General features: G+C 36.9%; 1 non-coding gene across 1 annotated transcript; it reads right to left on the bottom strand.

The window, feature by feature from the left end:
- Positions 1–12,367: 12,367 nt before the first annotated feature.
- LOC131608369 (small nucleolar RNA R71) lies at positions 12,368–12,474 on the bottom strand. The gene has a single exon (XR_009285633.1). It is a non-coding gene; the product is annotated as a small nucleolar RNA R71 (small nucleolar RNA).
- Between the last annotated feature and the right edge of the window lie 398 nt (positions 12,475–12,872).

Here is a 12,872-nt window from a genome sequence, read left to right as displayed (position 1 = left end):
GCTCCTCTTTTCACGCAACGTCACAACAAAACCTCTCCTATAAATAGGACCTGCTATCTCACTTCCAAAGAGTCCGATTTCCTGCCAACGAAGTGCTGCCGAAATTGTACCGCGAACCGTTTTCCTTTATTCTGCTTTCATTTAAACACTTATTTTCTCATAACGATTTCTACACTGGAAATTGTTGTGAACTTTTTATAGATCTAGCCTTACGTTAGATTTATCGTTTTATTTCCTTGTTTTTATTTTCTGCCATTTAAATTCCGAAGAACGATCCAGCCAACCTGTGGTGGAAGTTCAGTACTTGAAGATCCAGTTACCATTTATTTAATTCAGGTTTTTATTTACCGCCATATTTATATTTATTGCATGATATACTGTATGCCATTTAATATGCTTATTATTATGAACCGAACCGATTTATGCATGTTTAATCATATTAATATGTCTGGCTAAATTACTAAAGGTGTCGGTATGTAAAGTAAGTTAACCGTAGGGATCCGAAATAAATTGGCTTAATTATGTTTTATTAATTATCACTTGTTTTTGGTTTATATGTCTAATTTAATTAGTAAGTCTTAAAACCAATAGAGCGGAAGTTTGAGGGATTAAGACGGTCAAAGGTTAAAATCAATAGAGCAAAAGTTTGAGATCTTTAACCAGATAGTAGACATAGGACATTAGTTTTAAGGATGGCGAAAGCGTATTAAAACTAATTGGAACTTATTTATTTTCAAAAATTGTTTTTACACTCGAGCGGGATGGCGAAAGCGTACGTTAGGGATATTAGCTTGCTCCGAGTCAACAGAGCGAAAGTTTGAGATTAGGAGATTTAAATAGATAACAACCTCATAAAATAGGCATTTTATTAATTACGTTGTTTCCAAAAAGCTCTTCTAAAATCTAATGGGATGGCGAAAGCGTACATTAGGATTAGGATAGTAGTCTGACTCAACAGAGCGAAAGTTTGAGACGAGGATTTTTAATCAATTGAATTAGTAAAGATTTTTAATTTGATTATGCAAAAGCCAATGGACCTTCGGATCACCTTTAGTTAAACGAAATACATACTGATACCTGTCTTTTATTATTATTCTTTATTTTCTCACAATCACTTTCCCTTAGGAACAATCGAAATTTTAGTACTCCTAGCTTTACATAGTAACCTTAGATAACGGTAGATCGATTCATAGTCCCTGTGGATTCGATATCTTTTAAAACTACACGACACGACTGTGCACTTGCAGTTATCAGATTTATAGACACGTAAAGTCGCGATCAATTACCCTTCATGTACTTGTATACTCACTTTCCGTAACTAAGAAAAAGGAGGGAGGAATAATATAAAATATGAAGAACAAGGAAAACAAATAAAATGGGCCTGGCCCCCCGTCCCATCAAGTGAAACGCCCGCCCCCTTTTCCTGTGGCCCCCACCACACAACTTTCTTCTTCCCCCTATGTTCTTCAATTGACCTATATATTTTCCAGAATCGTTTCATACTTCCAGAAATTCAACAACTTCATATATTTCACTAATCACAGCACCATCGATTCAATTAATTCTGAAGAATTACTTTCACAACATCACAAACCGATACAGTCTATCAATATTCAACACAACATCAGTTCATCATGCAATTTATCTCAGAACATTACATACCCACCAATCATCAATCATACATACAAAGATGAAATATACGACCCAAACCTAACATACGATTTATCATAATCCGGGTTATAGAGATCGAACCCCACCCTTACCTTGGATTGGAGACCGCTCTTGTAACACGCGGAAAAATAATTATTTGCTTAATTTAGACATTTGTGATGTTTTCTGAAATTTTTGCATTTTAGGGCGATTTAGTCGGTATTAATTCGGGATAGCGGATCGACATTTAATCGATAATTTTAATATTTTTAGTATTAAAAATATTAATGAGTTTTAATATTTAGCGTTTTGGGAATTTTCTGAGTAATTAAGTTTAGACCGAAAATATGAGACACTGAGTAATAAGTCGGTATATTAAAATAATTGGATTTTATTTTAATGGAGTTTTAGTAGAAGTATTATTTTTATATTAAGTGTGAAAATAATATTGGGCTTAATTAATGACATCTCTAAATATTAAGGGGTATATTTTGTTAGGCCCATTTGTGTATTAAATAATTAATATAGTCTATTTTTGAAAATAGAAGTAGAATAGAAGTAGTGTTATCAGAAAGAGAGAAGAAAGAGGAAACCGTGGGAGAGAAAGAAAAGAGGGGTTAGGGTTTGAAGAGGAGATCCAAAGTGTTGCTCTAAAGTGCGATTTTTCTCCAATTTTTCCACTGAATCTTCTTAGAGCTGCACTCAATCCAAGGTAAGGGGGGATTTTTATTACCTAAATGGGAATATGATAGATTGTATGTGGGTTTTTGGGTATAAATTAGTCATTGTGTGGTGTTATATTTTATTTTCTGTCTGGAATTTGCAATAATTTTCGATACCTACTTATGTTAAGTGTTTCTAAATTTTGCTTTGTGTGAGACACATGTATAGCTACTCACATTCATTCCAATTTCTTCTTTTGCGTTTTGGCTTACTGTTAGCTTTCCTTTTCTTTTTCTTTTTTTTTTTTGACCTCTTGTTACTTCATAGCACATATATATGTTAGTTAATAAAGAGGAAATATATAGAAGATAACAAATGGAAATCATGAATTTAATACATCTATGGAGGTAGTCAAAACAACATGAAATGAATGAACATTGATGATGGTAATGTGTGTTGGGGGCGGTGATGTCCTGCGGACATGTGTATTTTTTTTTGCGCCTGGTTTTTTGGCTGTGTGATCCACCTACTTGATTTCCTCTATGCCACAATTTCAATATATATATATATATATATATATATATATATATATATATATATATATATATATATATATATACTAGTATGTAATAAACATATATATAATAGATAATACAGGAGGGATGATTTATGAAATGAAAATCTAATTGGACATAGAATAGTGACTGGAAATTAATATAGTGGGATATTAATCGATCGATTAAATTAATAGTTGAATTAATTTCAATAAGTCTATTTAATTGGAATAAATTTGAACTTAGATTAACTATTCGGTTTATTGGTAATTTACGGTATCTTGAGAATTTGACCGTAACCGAGTTTTGGTTGAATATTAAGTTGAGAATTAAATATTGTTAATACAATGATGTTGTTTTGATAATTAACATGATATCTAATTATTTAGATGTTAGTTTGGAAGTTGTTTTGGCTTACTTGGTATATTGGCATATTGCGATTATTTTGCGAATTGGCCGCAATTTGTGATTTTGTTTTGGATGCTTTTGTTGCGATTAATGTTGTGATTGCCAATAAGATTATTTTGTGCATTGTTATGTGAATAGTCTCATAGTGTGAATTATAGAAAATTTTGATATTGTGTATATAACGCTATGAATTGATAAGTTGTGTTGTGAGCTTTTGGCTAAAGTGGAACGGTGTGATGTTGATATGTGACCGTGGTTGTTTTATTGTTATGTCGCTGTTTCGTTGTCAAATTGTGGTTGTTGTATGTTGCCGCATAGCATAGCATAACATAAAGTTGAACGGTGTGATGTTAATATGTGACCGTGTTGAAGGCTTTGCCTTATGCCTCAGAATTACTGGCAATGTTCTAAGTTGGGAGTTTTACTCCAATGGTAGCACATGCATATGCATAGTTGAGTCGCATCCGAGTCGTTGTTAGTTGTTGTTGGTTAAAGTTATTGTTTATGCATTGTGATGCTTATCTGTTGATTTGTTGAAGATGCCGATATGTTGATATCAAGACTATTCTTTCATGATGTTCTTTACGTTGTTTATGTTGATGTTGTGTGAAACGGTGATTCATTTATATTCCTTACCTAATATATGGTTTATCATAATCCTATTTATATAGTTTGATATCTCACCCCTTTCTGTTTGAATGTTGCCTCCACGTGGGTAACGTGCAGGTAATCCAGATGAGTAGCTGATTTCGCTTATAGTCGAGTTTTGGGTGTCATTGCTCTGATACGTAGCACTCAGGGGGAAATGAACACTTGCTTGATGTTTTCATTTGCTTATTGAACCCTATGATGTATTTGAGGAGTTGTTTGTATTGTTTCTTTTTATGATTTAAAAGATGTTATGTCTTAATTGTTGATTCATTGTGAATCTGTTGCATGTTGAACCTAAGTTTGGGTTATGCTATGAATAATATGTTATTCAAAAGTTGAGATATATGTTATGACTCAAATCCTGATAGTGTTATGTATTAGTTTAAAAAGCATGACAGGTTTATGTTTATGTTGAATGTGTAACATCCTGATTCTATTTGAGAATTTTTATACTCTGATATTTTCCACAAAAATGTTTGGGGTAGATTTGGGGTGTAATGGTATCAGAGCAGGTTGGTCTTGTCTGGCCAAGTGTCGAGTCGTAGTATAGTATAACAATCGTGTATTGTTGTTTGTGCTGAATTGTTTTTGTGTTGTAGTGACTCTATGGCTGGATGGAATGATGTTGCGATAGCTGCTGCTTTGGAAGAAATGGCTCAGGTTATGCAGAACTAACCGAATGTTGACGAGAATGTTGGATCTCGTAGTTTGGCGACTTTCCAAAGGGAGAATCCGCCGGTGTTCAAGGGTACGCATGACCCTGAGTGTGCTCTTGATTGGTTGAAGGAGCTCGAGCGAATCTTCCATGTTATGGATTGCACTCCTGCTCAGAAGGTCAGATATGGCACTCATATGCTGGCTAAGGAAGCTGATGATTGGTGGTTGGAGACGCTTGCTAGGTTGGAGTTTTCAGGTGAGGAAGTCACTTGGAATGTGTTCCGTAGGGAATTTCTGAGGAAGTACTATCCTGAAGATGTTCGAGGTAAGAAAGAGATAGAATTCCTATAGTTGACACAAGGGAACAAGTCTGTGACCGAGTATGCTGCCAAGTTCCCTGAGTTGATTAAGTTCTATCCTCACTTTGATGGCGAAGGTGCTGAATTTTCTAAGAGCATCAAGTTTTAGAATGGGTTACGCTCGGAGATTAAGAAGGTTGTTGGGTATCAAAAGATCCGTTTGTTTTCTGATTTGGTTGGCAATTGTAGGATCTTTGAGGAAGATAGTAATGCTCATCACAAGATGGTTAGTGATAGAAGGGGAAAGAATCAACAAAGCCGTGGGAAACCATATGATGCTGGTAAAGGGAAACAAAGAGTTACTCATGGTCAGAGGTCTAGTGGGGGAGATGCTCCTGCTAGGATTGTATGCTTTAAGTGTGGTCAACCTGGTCATAAGAGCAATGCTTGTACTATTGATGCGAGGAAGTGTTTCAGATGTGGTAAGATGGGACATGCAATGTTTGATTGCAAGCATAAGGACATGGTATGTTTCACGTGCGGCGAAGAGGGACACATTGGTAGCCAGTGTCCAAAGAAGAAGGCACAATCCGGTGGAAAGGTGTTTTCTTTAGCTGGGACTCCTACAGCTAGTGGAGACCGACTCATCAGAGGTATATGTTTCATTAATAGTACTCCTTTAATCACTATTATTGATACTGGTGCTACTCATTGTTTTATTGCTTCTGATTGTGTTGAAAGATTGGGTCTTATGTTGTCTTCCATGAATGGAGAGATGGTTGTCGATCTTCCAGCTAAGGGATCGGTGACTACTTCTCTGATGTGTTCAAAGTGTCCTTTGTCAATCTTCGACAAAGACTTTGCTGTTGACTTGATTTGTTGGCCGTTAAGTGGATTAGATGTGATCTTGGGTATGAATTGGTTAGAGTATAACTATGTTCATATCAGCTGTTTTAACAAGTCCTTGAGGTTTTCTTCTCCCGAAGAAGAAGGGGTTGGTTTGTTAACTGGTAAGCAGTTGAGGCAATTGATGCAAGAAGAAGCACATATGTTCTCGTTGATGGCGTCATTATCTTTAAAGAATCAAGTTAGAATTGATGAGCTAAAGGTGGTGCGAGAATTTCCTGATGTGTTTCCAAATGAAATTCCTGATGTGCCTCCAGAAAGAGAAGTTGAGTTTGCGATTGATCTTGTACCTAGTACCAGACCTGTTTCTATGGCACCGTACAGGATGTCTGCATCTGAGTTGTCTGAATTGAAGAAGCAATTAGAAGAGTTTCTTGATAAAAAGTTTGTAAGACCAAGTGGATCACCGTGGGGAGCGCTCGTGTTGTTAGTAAAGAAGAAAGATGGAAGTATGAGACTTTGTGTTGATTATCGGCAATTGAATAAAGTGACGATCAAGAACAAGTATCTGCTTCCAAGAATTGATGACTTGATGGATAAATTGGTGGGTGCTAGTGTGTTTTCTAAAATTGATTTGAGGTCCGGATATCACCAGATTAGAGTAAAAGAAGATGATATTCAGAAGACCGCGTTTAGGACTCGATATGGACACTACAAGTATTTAGTGATGCCCTTCGGTGTTACTAATGCGCTGGGAGTATTCATGGAGTACATGAACCATATTTTTCATACTTATTTGGATCGGTTTGTAGTGGTATTCATTGATGACATTCTTATTTACTCTAAATCTGAAGAAGAACATGAAGAGCATCTGAGAGTTGTGTTGCAGGTTCTGAAAGAGAGGCAATTGTATGCCAAGTTGTCTAAGTGTGAATTCTGGTTGCGTGAAGTTAGTTTCCTTGGTCATGTCATTTCTGTTCATGGCGTTACCGTGGATCCTTCTAAAGTTGATGATGTGTTACAATGGGAAGCTCCGAAATCAGCTACTGAGATTAGAAGCTTCTTGGGTTTAGCCGGTTACTATAGACGTTTTATCGAAGCATTTTCTAAATTGGCACTTCCGTTAACAAGATTGACTTGCAAGGGAAAAGCTTTTGTGTGGGATATTCAATGCGAAGAAAGTTTCAATGAGTTGAAGAAGAGGTTGACGTCGGCTCCAGTTTTGACTTTGCCTAATCCGTGAAAGCCTTTTGTTGTGTACTGTGATGCTTGTCTGATGGGGTTAGGTGGTGTGCTTATGCATAATGGTAAAGTGGTGACTTATGCGTCTAGACAGTTGGGAACTTATGAAAAGAATTATCCTACGCATGATTTAGAGTTGGCTGCAGTGGTCTTTGTGATGAAAATTTGGAGGCATTATCTTTATGGTTCTAGATTCGAAGTGTTTAGTGACCATAAGAGTTTAAAGTATGATAACACGATTTTATATCGTATATTTAGCTTGAAATTCGTAGATATTTATAGCATTTTCCGTTTATTATGTAGATTTATTATGATATTACGTGAGTATTTGCTTGGTTCAGGTTTTACACTCTTATTATGACTATTTGTGAAAAGGAGAGGAAATGGGGCTAAAACGATCAATATTTATGCCTAAAAGATGAAAAAGGGGTGTTGAAGTGAAAAGGAGGTACAAACAAGGCCCAAAAGTGCAAAAGTGCTGATCCAGCCCACGAAGGAACCATGTGAGTGGCCCAACTAAATTCTGCGAAGAGGAGACGCACGTCTCCAACGTCTCATTGGCCACGTCAGCAAAGGGGAGACGCACGTCTCCATTCCCCTATATTTTCTCCACTTGAGACGCACGTCTCAAGTCATTCAAAGGAGCCTCTCAAAGAAGCGGAGACGCATGTCTCCAAGTCCAAGTCAGCTCAGCTCCCTCTTTTCACGCAACGCAACTGCAAAGCCTCCCCTATAAATAGAACCTGCTACTTCAGTTCTCAATGTCCGATTTCCTGCCAACGAAGTTGTAGCAACCTGCCCTAAAAATTAATGTTTTAGAGTCGCCACCTATTCTGAAGGGCGAATAGGAAATCCTACGCAGTTTAGAGATTCGGGGTAAGTTATTATAATTAGGTCGAGGGAAGGTGTTAGGCACCCTCAACCCTTTCCTATTGGCTTTGAATCTAAGGTTCAAGTTTTATGGCTAAAAGTTAAGGTTAATAGCTAAGGAATTGAATAGGGAAAAAATTGAGATTTTAGGGAGGGGGACTCGCCTTGGTTATCCAAGTGCCTACGTATCTCCTTAGGGAGAATCAGAGTCAACGTAGTTCGGGCTGGATTGTACGCCTTGGAATTAGTGTGAGGTTGTTTGAAGGCTTTTTGAATGGCCTATCGTAGTTTTAGAAATTGTGATTTGAAAGGCATTTTGAATTGCCTAGGATAAAAATCCGTAGTGTCGTGGTTTAGTGTGTTTTAAGGGTTTGGGCGTACAACCCTGATTTGATATGGCACCGTTAGATGCGATGACCAATAGATTTGGTCAGTATAGCTAACGGATTAACGGGGCATTGCTGGTTACTCAGATCGATAGATTGATCGTCGCGGGCAGCAAATTAAATGTATTTTGAAATTATATATTTTTTATCTCTCGTCTAATGCGACTAATAGATTTAGTCGGGTCGAGGAGAGAATTTAAATAAAGGATTAATTAAATTATTTTATTGCTTTATTCAGATATTTGATCAGTACGACATAGAGAGTCGACTAATTCGAAGGCGGGATGAAATAGATATTCATCCGCCATTTATCCGTTAAAGGGGAAGTTAGAGTTTATTGTTTTTATTATTTTTATCTCTCGTCTACTGCGACTAATAGATTTAGTCGGGTCGAGGAGAGAATTAATTAAGGATTGATGTTTTTGCCAAATGGACAGTGGGATTGGCAAACCCTAATACTTAGGCCTTTATAGGGTGTTTATTGTGATTTTTTATGGTTAAAACCAATTAAATAAATTAATCGAGATACTCGAATAATCGGGGAAAATATTATAAACCTAACCCTAATCCTAATTTATTCTAATCCTAATCAAAATAAACTAATTGAAGCAAATATATTAATCTAAATAAATCTAAATAAATAGATATTAAATAAATAAATATATTACAAAAGAACCTGGTAATTATCCTGTGTGGTTGCCCCTTGAAGGTCTATGGTGTGCTGCAGATGGCGTGGGCGTTAGATCTGACTTGAAGGATATCCAATGGTGTCGAGCAAGAGTGCATCATGAGCCAGCAAAGATGCGTGGCACTGGATCCATGAATTTTTATTTCATACAAAAATAAGGTTGGGAGTGGGGATCGAACCCCTCCCCTCATCATTGGAAGCCTTAGGACGCGTTGCTCTTCCACTAAAGCACTTTGATTCGCTGTTTGAACTCTACAACATAAACAACATATACACACACATGATTGTAATTAGAAAAAACACAAAAACGCGCTAGCTGAGCAAGATGGTTCTTCTTCCTCGTGGAATAAAACGCAGACTGTGGCCAAGTCTTCTTTGCGTGACCGTAGACCCTGCCAGCCAAAGCTCATGCAACACACAAGATGCATTCATAAAAAACACCATGGATCGACTGAAAAATGTTCTACGAATGCGAATACGCCCTTGGTTTTATCCAATTTCACCTGCAACTCTAGATCCTAAAACACAGCTTTGAAAACCTATTAATGGTGAATTGCAATTTCTGTACCGAAACTCAAATTAAATGTATCAGACACACTCCATACATCACCATGAATTAGAATTTGCAACCATAATCTATTAATCACGCGTGAATGAACAAGAACGAAATCAAAGAAAAATAGGTGGAACCGTGGCTATGATGGACTCGACTCAGGATGCTCTGGGCCTTGGTGATGACTCCAGTAGTTTCAGAAAACGTCCAGGAACATAAATTGATCTTCAAGTCTTCTTGAATGTGGCTGCAAATCGGAATTCACGTTTGGTTCCTTTCTTCCAATTTTGAGTTTGGTATGCGTTTTTTAAGGCTGCCATCTTCTTTCTGCAGATTTTCGGCCCAGCCCCCTCTGCCTTGTACATGTTATAGTTATATATTATTAACAATTAGGTCAAACAAATTAGATACAATCTCATTGATTCTGATATCATCACTTGATTGCAAATCAAATATAAACTTTCCAACCTTAGTTTCTTATTTTAATCAAACGAATCCTTTCCTTCCAACTTCTCACGCCTCCTTGATATTCCAAAATTGAGTCTTTTGGGTTTCTTCTTTTTTTTATTTAGAAAATGCTTTGTTTAATTTAATCCATTTATTATATTTAAACGATTTATTTAATATTTAGGTGAATATAATTCAAATAAATATAAATAAAGCCATAAAATAAATTGGTGGATTAAAGGTTGCTCTTGGTGTCATGGGCTTGTTTTATGTCCAAATGATAGGCCCATTTAGTCACAAAACCTCCAAATTACTCAAATTAACCCTTGTATTTTCTCACAAATTTTGCTAATCTTCAATAAGTCTTAACTTTCCCAATATTCGTCGTATGGAGACGTTCCAGGACTTTTTGGAAAGCTTAAAGAGTCCTCTAAACACTCTTTTTGGTTTCATCTCCATTGAAGCTTACGGGATTTTGAGAAGGATGACCTCTTAATGATCCTTTTGAAGAACTTGTAATACATTGGATCATATCTTTTTAATGAAGCATTTGTGGCTTTGGAATGTGAGAGACCTTGGGATTCATTTGAGGCCTCAGAGATTCGAAATCCTTTGATAAAATGCAAACCCTATTTCTGAGCAGGAGAGAATGATTTGCAAGAACCCTTGGACCTCGAGTCATTGAAGATGCAAAGAGGGGGGCAAATTTTGGGGTATGACAGAAGTGCTGCCGAAATTGTACCGTGATTTATATTTTCTTCCTGCTTTCATTCGAACAGTTTATTTTCTCACAACGATTTCTACACCGGAAATTGTTGTGAACATTTTATAAATCTATCCTTACGTTAGATTTATCGCTTTTATTTCCTTATTTTAAATTCCGTCCGTTTAAATTCTGAAGAACGATCCAGCTAACCTGTGGTGGAAGTTCAGTACTCGAAGATTCAATTGCAATTTATTTAATTCAGGTTTAATATTTACCGCCTTCATTTATATAGTTATTGCATGATATATTATATGCCAATTAACATGCCTCTTATTATAAGCCAAATTAATTTATGCATGCTTAACCGTATTAATATGTCTGGCTAAATTACTAAGGTATCGGTATGTAAAGTAAGTTAACTGTGGGATCCGAAATAAATTGGCTTAATTATGTTTTGTTAATTATCACTTGTTTTTGGTTTGTATGTCTAATTTAATTAGTAAGTCTTAAAACCAATAGAGCGAAAGTTTGAAGGTTTAAGACGGTCAAAGGTTAAAATCAATAGAGCGAAAGTTTGAGATCTTTAACTGGATAGTAGACATAGGACATTAGTTTTAAGGATGGCGAAAGCGTATTAAACTAATTAGAAGATTTAAATAGATAACAACTTCATAAAACAGGCATTTTATTAATTACGTTGTTTCCAAAAATCTCTTCTAAAATCTAATGGGATGGCGAAAGCGTACATTAGGATTAGGATAGTAATCTAAATCAACAGAGCGAACGTTTGAGACGGGGATTTTTAACCAATTGAATTAGTAAAGATTTTTAATTTAATTATGCGTTAGCCAATGGACCTTCGGATTACCTTAAGTTAAACGAAATACATACTGATATCTGTCTATTAATATATTTCTTTCTATTCACAATCACTCTCCCTTAGGAACAATCAAAATATTAGTAGCCTTAGCTTTACATAGTAACCTTAGATAACGGTAGATCGATTCATAGTCTCTGTGGATTCGATATCTTTTAAAACTACACGACACGACTGTGCACTTGCCGTCATCAGATTAATAGACACGTAAAGTCGCGATCAAGTTTTTGGCGCCGTTGCCGGGGACTATTTAAGTCGATATCGTAACTCACTGTTACACCATAGAGACTAGGGCAATTCTTTCCTTTCTTTCTGAACGATTGTATGCCAAATACTCGTTCACAAGGAGGAGATTTAATACAACGAATTAACGAGATCGAATGTTTCATTAACGTCAAACGTCGAGCTCGCAATCTTCCCGAAGTAGCACCAATTCCGATTAATCAGGAATTGACCTTTACTGATCAAATCAATCAAATCACCCCAAAGTTAGAGATGGCTGCTCTTCGTCCTCTTAGAGACTATGCCGCTCCTTCGCGCGCTGAACCGCACTCAAGTATCGCACCACCTGCGATTGAGGCGAACAATTTCGAACTGAAACCTTCATTGGTACAAGCTGTTCAACAGAATCAATTCTCCGGAAGCCCTGCAGACGACCCCAATCTTTATTTATCTGTGTTCGTGCAATATGCCGACACTGTCAAAGCTAACAGCGTTAGTTCCGAAGCTATTCGATTACGTCTCTTTCCTTTCTCCTTGAGGGACAGAGCTAGAGCGTGGCTTCAATCCCTGCCTTCTAATTCCATAACTACGTGGGACGAATTGAAGAGAGTATTCTTAGCGAGATACTTTCCACCTAGCAAAACTGCTATGCTAAGAGGTCAAATCAACGGATTTATCCAGAAAGATAACGAATCACTCTTCGAAGCTTGGGAACATTACAAGGACATGCTTAGACTATGCCCTCATCATGGACTCGAACCATGGCTGATCATCCATACTTTCTATGGTGGTCTCCTATATAACACTAAAATGACTATAGATGCCGCTGCTGGCGGAGCATTAATGGACAAACCCCATGATGAAGCATACAACCTCATAGAGAACATGGCATAAAACCATTACCAATGGGGAGGAGAACGAGCCGCTCTAGAGAAAACCCAAACCAAAGGAGGAATGTACGAAGTAAGTGGTATAGACCGCGTTAACGCTAAAGTAGACGCTTTAACTCAAAAGATCGAAAACTTAACAGTCACTCCTTCAGCCACCGCTGCTACTGTAGCACCTAACTGCGAGATTTGTGGATTGACTGGGCACGTAGTTTCCAAATGTCAACTCTTGACTGGAGTCCCGTCTGATCAATTAAACTATGCTC

This window comes from Vicia villosa, linkage group LG5 (genome assembly GCF_029867415.1).
Source record: "Vicia villosa cultivar HV-30 ecotype Madison, WI linkage group LG5, Vvil1.0, whole genome shotgun sequence".
Classification (NCBI taxonomy): Eukaryota; Viridiplantae; Streptophyta; class Magnoliopsida; order Fabales; family Fabaceae; genus Vicia; species Vicia villosa.
Note: the sequence above shows the minus strand (reverse complement) of the source record. Positions and strands in the feature narration are given on the sequence as shown.